Source organism: Sapajus apella, unplaced genomic scaffold, assembly GCF_009761245.1.
Source record: "Sapajus apella isolate SASKATOON/1434 unplaced genomic scaffold, GSC_monkey_1.0 scaffold28, whole genome shotgun sequence".
Taxonomy (NCBI): Eukaryota; Metazoa; Chordata; class Mammalia; order Primates; family Cebidae; genus Sapajus; species Sapajus apella.
The window spans coordinates 5004402-5012886 of NW_022436968.1; the positions used below are offsets into that span (position 1 = coordinate 5004402).

The 8485-nt window shown below is 41.9% G+C and overlaps 1 protein-coding gene across 3 annotated transcripts in view; it reads right to left on the reverse strand.

Annotated features, from left to right (window-relative positions):
- The window catches only part of MFSD6 (major facilitator superfamily domain containing 6), a 93433-nt gene that overhangs the window by 57190 nt on the left and 27758 nt on the right, over window positions 1–8485 (reverse strand). The window lies entirely within an intron of this gene.

Here is an 8485-nt window from a genome sequence, read left to right on the forward strand (position 1 = left end):
AAAAAAGGAAAGAAAAAGAAACAGTGTTTTTCATATAAGAGATTAGCAATATAAATTTATAGGAACTATGTCACATCCCACCAGCATTTCCCGTTCTTCTATTAAAGATTAAATTGAATGATTAAAAGAGTCAAAAAGTCTTACGTGCATCAAGAGTTATGTTATTGCAATGAACATATTCTGATTGTAGGAGTATATACATCAAATACGTGTTAATTCCTTTCACCATCTTTTCTTTCTTCTTTTTTTTGAGAGACAAGGTCTTACTCTGTTACCCAGGCTGAAGTGCAGTGGCATAATTACAGCACTGCAGCCTCAACCTCCCGGTCCCAAGCAATCCTCCCACCTCAGCCTCCTAAGTAGCTAGGACTACAGACACATGCCACCATGTCCAGCTAAGTTTTGTATAGATGGGATTTTGCCATGTTGCCCAGGCTGTTTTCCAACTCCTGGGATCAAGTGATCCTCCTGCCTCGGCCTCCCAAAGTATTGGGATTACAAACATGAGCAATTGCACCCAGCCTTCTTTCACTTTCTTTACTAGATAAAAATATCAATTTCTGAAAAGGACAAATAATTTCTCCTCAAATCTATTTTCCAAATTGATTTAATTCCTGAGCTCAAAATTGAAAGAAACATTTCTTGTGACTCAAATGTATAAAATTATATGATACTTCTGGGTAAAGAGAGCAGATTAAACACATGTCATTTGAATCCTTCCCTGAATCCACTAAAATGACAATAAACACACACACACACACACATACACACACACACACAGAGAGAGAGAGAGAGAAAGTCAAAATTCAAGCTAGAAAGATTAAGGGGCACATGATAGCAATAAAATAAAATTCTGGAAAGCAGAAAGTAAACAATTGGTAAAAGACTTGGTAGATCTGAGAAAACTAAAACCTTGGCTGATTATAGGGAAAGCCAAGAACTAATACAATTTACTACTTAGAATCCCTCAAAGCCTCATGAGTTAGCTATATTAGATTTATCTGTAAGTAAGAGAAAGAGTGTATGTGTGAGTAAGTGAGAGAGAGAGAGACAGAAAGAGAGAGAGACAGAAAGAGAGACTGTGTGTGTGTGTGTGTGTGTGTGTGTGTGTGTGTGTGTGTGTGTGTTGGGGAGCTGCTCAAACAGAGCTGACACCGAAAGTCTAAACACCAAATACAGGTTTTTTTCCTTGGAAAGTAAAACTACAGAGGTTTTGGCCAGGTGTGGTGGCTCACACTTGTAATCCCAGCTATTAAGAAAAAACCTGATTTGAAAACTACATAGATTTACAAAGTGCCTGTATTCCCAGCACTTTGGGAGGCCAAGGCGGGTGGATTACTTGAGGTCAGGAGTTCAAGACCAGCTTCACCAACTTGGCAAAACCCTGTCTCTACTAAAAATACAAAAATTAGTCGGACATGGTGGTAGGCGCCTGTAATCCCAGCTACTTGAGAGGCTGAGGCAGGAGAATCACTTGAACCGGGAGATGGAGGTTGCAGTGAGCCGAGATCACACCACTGCACTCTCCAGCATGGGTGACAGAGCGAGACTCTGTCTTAAAAAAACAAACAAACACAAACAAAAATACACAGAGATTTTTCTGGCCATAGTGCACCAAGCAGACTTGTAAGTGGTGGCATGCTGAAAGCAGGGCATCAAGTGAACATACACATCCTGGATTCTGAGCCTTGGCCCCTTTCCCCATCCCACTTTCCTCAGGAGGTTCCCAGCAGCTAGCAAGACTTCCATCCTCTAGGCAGGAAAGTTGAAGCCTCTTCTCCAGAGAACCTGGTTAGCCTAAGAGGAATGACCTCTAGATGCTTATATTGAAGCCTCTCCAACTAAACAACACAACCCAATGACCCTACACAGGAGCTCAGAGTTAGCAAGGCCTTCCACTAAATATGAGGAGTAATTCCATATATATATATATACACACACACACACACACATATATATATACATATATATATACACATATATATATATACACACACACACACACATATATATATATATATATATATATATATATCTTACAGAAATATCTTCTCCCACTCTTTGACTCGCCATTTCAATCTTTAATGGTAGCTTATGAACAGAAATTCTGTTTGCCCAGGCTGCAGTGCAATGGTGCAATCTCAGCTCACTGTAACCTCTGCCTCCTGGGTTCAAATGATTCTCCTGCCTCAGCCTCCCAAGTAGCGGGGATTATAGGCACCTGCCATCATGCACAACTAATTTTTGTATTTTTAGTAAAAGTGGGGTTTCACCATTTTGGCCAGGCTGGTTTTGAACTCTTGGCCTCAGGTGATCTGCCTGCCTCAGCCTCCCAAAGTGATTACAGGTACGAAGCACTGTGCCCAGCCAGAAATTCTTGATTTTAATGTAGTTCAATTATTTTTTCTTCCTTAATATATATAATGGAAGAAATATATATATATATATATATATATATATATATATATGACAAAATAATGTATCCAGATATATAAAAGATTTCTTCTTTAAAATCAACAGAAAAATAATCAGTAGGAAATATCAGGTAACCCAATAGAAAAAATAAGCAAAAAGCTTGACTAGGCACCTCACAAAACAGCCTATACAAATGGTCAATAAATATGTAAAAAGATGTTCAATTTGATTAATCACCAGTGAAAGCATTAAAACCAGAATACAATAACGTAACATACTTTAAAAATGGCTAAAATAAAAAAGATTGAGGCTGGGCACGGTGGCTCACACCTGTATTCCCAGCATTTTGAGAGGCCGAGGCAGGCAGATCACTTGAGGCCAGGAGTTCCAGACCAGCCTGGCCAACATGGCGAAACCCCATCACTATACAACAAATTAGTGGGGTGTGGTGGCAGATGCCTGTAATCCCAGCTACTCGGGAGGCTGAGGCAAGAGAATCGCTTGAACCTGGGAAACAGAAGTTGCAGTGAGCTGCCCCTCCAGCCTGGGCAACAGAGCATGACTGTCTCAAAAAAAAAAAAAAAAAGATTATCTCTAATCTGAAAACTGCAACCCAAATTCTCCAAAACACAAAATTGTTTGAGTACCAACATGACACTAAAAGGAAGCACATTGTAGCATTTTGGGTTTTTGCATTTAGAAGGCTGAACAAGTAAGTATAAAGCAAATATTCTAACAACATTTGAAAAAATCATAAATCCAAAATATTCTTGGTCCCAAGAATTTTAAATAAGGGATGTTCAACCTGTAATATCAAATGCTGATAAGGATGTGGAACAACTAGAACTCTTATGGATTGCTGGTGGGAGTGTAAGTTGATACACTACTTTAAAAATTGGGAATAGCTACTATCTTGAATGGAATGCCCTATGATAACCAAAAGACATGTATATTCACCCAAAGACATCTATAAAAATGTTCACTGCAGAATAATTTCAATGGCTCAGAACTAGGAGCAACCTGTCTACAGCAGATACATAAATTTTAGTAGTTCCATACAAATACTGTGCAAGAGAAAAATGAACAAACTTCAATTACATGCAATGACAAGGATGAATCTCACAAACATAATATGGACTGAAAGAAGCAGTAAGCAAAAGATCATTAAGAGGGGGGAGATCCAAGATGGCCGTTTAGGAACAGCTCAGGATTGCAGCTCCCAGTGAAAGCACAGAGGGTGAGTGGACGCCGCGTTTTTATTGCCCACAGACTAGGAAATTCCCGGGCAGAGGTGCTCCACGCTCGCCAGCGCGGCTGTTGCGGCCAGCGCTGCTGTGCCGGCCAGCGCCGGCCGGCGCCGACCAGCGCCGCTGCTCTGCCCCGCGCGGCTGCTTTGTCGGCGCCCCGGAGCCGCGGTTCTCCTTACAAAATACACCGGTCCGGGTGCCCTTTTGGCTGGCGATTGGAGCCACGGGAAGTCGCCCATATGCTGGTTCAAAAAGGGGACTGAGCAGAGAACCAGGACAGTAGATTCCAGGGCAAAAAAAAAAAAAGAAAAAAAAGCGCCACAAACCTCAGTGCCGCTGTTTAAGCCAGCGCAGTGAGTGGCCACAGGGGAAAACAAACAGACCCCGGCGTCTCTTCAACAGGCGACTGGAACACCAACTTAAAAAAGGCTCTGAGGCAGGGAGCCAGGCGATCAGGCTCGGCTGGTCCCACCCCCACAAAAGAACAGCAACCAGAAACTCTGGATTGAGAATTTCACAGCAAGCGCAGCTGAACCCGGGACAGTCCAGCTCTGTGGGGGAGGGGCGTCCGCCATTACCGAGGCAGCCCGCCGTTGCCAAGGCAACCCGCCATTGCTGAGGCAGCCCGCCGTTGCCAAGGCAGCACGCCACAGCAGAGACTCCGCCCCAACAGAGGCAGGCCACCATCGCCAAAGCAGTTCTAACTACACCCATATAAACAGGACTGCAGGGAAGTTCACTCGGCAGCGGGGCGCAGCCCACAGCAGCTCAGCAAAGCTGCTATAGGCCAACAGTGACTAGGCTGCCTCCTTGCTGGGCTGGGCAGGTCTGAAGGAAAAAAAAGAAAAAAAAAAAAAAAAGAAGGCAGCAGCATAACGGAAACTCATAAATAAAGCCCTAAATCCCTGGGACAGAGCACCTGGGAACAAAAAGCAGTTTATGAGTTCTGCTGCAGCAGACCTAAAAGTACCTGCCCAGCAGCTCTGAATGAACAACAACAGAGCTCACAGCTCACCATTTGAGCTCCTATAAAGAAAAGACCGTCTCCTCAAGCAGCTCCCTGACCCCTATATATCCAAAAAGACACCTCATGGAGGAGAGATCAGATTGACACTAGGCGGGTATCCTTCTGGGACAAAGATAGAAGAAGAAGAAAACTGGTAACAACCCTTGCTGTTCAACAGCTGCTGCAGGTGAACCCCAGGCAAGCAGGGCCTGGAGTGAACCTCAGCAGACCTACAGCAGAGGGGCCAGACTGTCAGAAGGAAAACCAAGAAGCAGAAATAACCTCATCATCAACAAACAGAACGTCAATCTGAAAGATTTGAGACCCAATCTGAAAGCCAGCAACTACAAAGTCGACAGGTGGATAAATCCTTAAGGATGGGAAGAAACCGGCGCAAAAAGGATGAAAACACCCGAAACCAGAACACCTCTCCTCCTAAAAGGGATCACAACTCCTCGCCAGCAAGGGAACAAGGTTGGATGGAGAATGAGTGTGATGAAATGACAGAATCAGAATTCAGAAGATGGGTGGTAAGAAACTTCTGTGAACTTAAAGAACATGTTCTAACCAAATGCAAAGAAACTAAGAACCTTGAAAAAAGATTTGACGAAATGCTAACAAGAATGGACAAAATAGAAAGGAATATAAGTGAATTGATGGAGCTGAAAACTGCAACACGAGAACTTCGTGAAGCATGCACAAGTATCAACAGCCGAATTGACCAAGCAGAAGAAAGGATATCAGAGGTCGAAGATCAACTCAATGAAATAAAACGGGAAGGCAAGACTGGAGAAAAAAGGGTAAAAAAGAATGAACAAAGTCTCCAAGAAATGTGGGACTATGTGAAAAGACCTAATCTACGTTTGATAGGCGTACCCGAATGCGACGAAGAGAATGAATCCAAGCTGGAAAATACTCTGCAGGATATTATCCAGGAAAACTTCCCCAACCTAGCAAGGCAGGCAAACATTCAAGTCCAGGAAATACAGAGAACACCACAAAGATATTCGTCAAGAAGAGCAACCCCAAGGCACATAATCGTCAGATTCACCAGGGTCGAAATGAAGGAGAAAATACTAAGGGCAGCCAGAGAGAAAGGTCGGGTTACCCACAAAGGGAAGCCCATCAGACTCACAGCAGATCTCTCAGCAGAAACCCTACAAGCCAGAAGAGAATGGGGGCCAATATTCAACATCCTTAAAGAAAAGAACTTTCAACCCAGAATCTCCTATCCAGCCAAACTAAGCTTCATAAGTGAAGGAAAAATAAAATCCTTTGGGAACATGCAAGTACTCAGAGATTTCGTCACCACCAGGCCAGCTCTACAAGAGCTCCTGAAAGAGGCTCTACACATATAAAGGAACAACAAGTACCAGCTCAACTAAAGGGCAAAACAGCCAGCTAGCACCAAAATGGCAGTATCAAATTCACACATAACAATATTAACCCTAAATGTAAATGGACTAAATGCCCCAATCAAAAGACACAGACTGACAAATTGGATAAAAAGACAAAACCCATCGGTATGCTGTATCCAGGAAACCCATCTCACATGCAAGGATACACAAAGGCTCAAAATAAAGGGATGGAGGAAGATTTACCAAGCAAATGGAGAGCAAAAAAAAGCAGGAGTTGCAATTCTCATCTCTGATAAATTAGACTTTAAAGCAACAAAGATCATAAGAGACAAAGAGGGACGTTACATAATGGTAAAAGGATCAATGCAACAAGAAGAGCTAACGATCCTAAATATATACGCACCCAATACAGGAGCACCCAGATACATAAGGCAAGTTCTTAATGACTTACAAAGGGACTTAGACTCCCACACAATAATAGTGGGAGACTTTAACACCCCATTGTCAACATTAGACAGATCAACCAGACAGAAAATTAACAAGGATATCCAGGACTTGAACTCAGACCTGGACCAAGCAAACCTAATAGACATTTACAGAACTCTCCACCCAAAATCCACAGAATATACATTCTTCTCAGCACCACATCACACCTACTCTAAAATTGACCACATAATTGGGAGTAAATCACTCCTCAGCAAATGCAAAAGAACGCAAATAGTAACAAACAGTCTCTCAGACCACAGTGCAATCAAGTTAGAACTCAGAATTCAAAAACTAACTCAGAACCGCACAGCTTCATGGAAACTGAACAACTTGCTCTTGAATGTTGACTGGATAAACAATGAAATGAAGGCAGAAATAAAGATGTTCTTCGAAACCAACGAGAATGAAGACACAACATACCAAAATCTCTGGGACACATTTAAAGCAGTATCTAGAGGAAAATATATAGCAATAAGTGCCCACATGAGAAGCAAGGAGAGATCAAAAATTGACGCCCTATCGTCAAAACTGAAAGAGCTAGAGGAGCAAGATCAAAAAAACTCAAAGTCTAGCAGAAGACAAGAAATAGCTAAGATCAGAGCAGAACTGAAGGAGATAGAGACACAAAAAACCCTTCAAAAAATCAATAAATCCAGGAGCTGGTTTTTTGAAAAGATCAACAAAATAGACAGACCACTAGCCAGATTAATAAAAAAGATAAGAGAGAATAACCAAATTGATGCAATAAAAAACGATAAAGGGGATATCACCACAGATTCCACAGAAATTCAAACCATCATCAGAGATTATTACAAACAACTCTATGCACACAAACTAATAAACCTGGAAGAAATGGATAAATTCCTGGCAACTTGCCTCCTGCCAAGCCTAAACCAGGAAGAAGCCGAAACCCTGAACAGACCCATAACAAGGTCTGAAGTTGAGGCAGCAATTAAGAGCTTACCACCCAAAAAAAGCCCAGGTCCAGATGGGTTCACAGCTGAATTCTACCAGACATACAAAGAGGAGCTGGTACCATTTCTTCTGAAACTATTCCAAACAATACAAAAAGAGGGAATTCTTCCCAAATCATTTTATGAGACCAACATCATCCTGATTCCAAAACCCGGCAGAGACTCAACAAGAAAAGAAAACTTCAGGCCAATATCCATGATGAACATAGATGCAAAAATCTTCAATAAAATACTGACAAGCCGATTGCAACAGCACATCAAAAAGCTTATCCACCATGATCAAGTAGGCTTCATCCCGGGGATGCAAGGCTGGTTCAACATACGCAAGTCTATAAACGTAATTCACCACATAAACAGAACCAAAGACAAAAACCACATGATTATCTCAATTGATGCAGAGAAGGCCTTTGACAAAATTCAACAGCCCTTTATGCTAAAAACACTCAGTAAGCTAGGTATCAATGGAACGTATCTCAAAATAATAAAAGCTATTTATGACAAACCAACAGCCAATATCATACTGAATGGGCAAAAACTGGAAGCATTCCCCTTGAAATGTGGCACCAGACAAGGATGCCCGCTCTCACCACTGCTATTCAATATAGTATTAGAAGTTCTAGCCAGAGCAATCAGGCAAGAAAAAGAAATAAAGGGCATTCAAATAGGAAAGGAGGAAGTCAAATTGTCTCTATTTGCAGACGACATGATTGTATATCTAGAAGACCCCATCGTCTCAGCCCCAAACCTCCTGAAACTGATAAGCAAGTTCAGCAAAGTCTCAGGATACAAAATCAATGTGCAAAAATCACATGCATTCCTATACACCAGTAACAGACTTAAAGAGAGCCAAATCAAGAACAAACTTCCATTCACAATTGCCACAAAGAGAATAAAATACCTAGGAATACAACTAACAAGGAATGTAAAGGACCTCTTCAAGGAGAACTACAAGCCACTGCTCAACGAAATAAGAGAGGACACAAACAGATGGAGAAACAT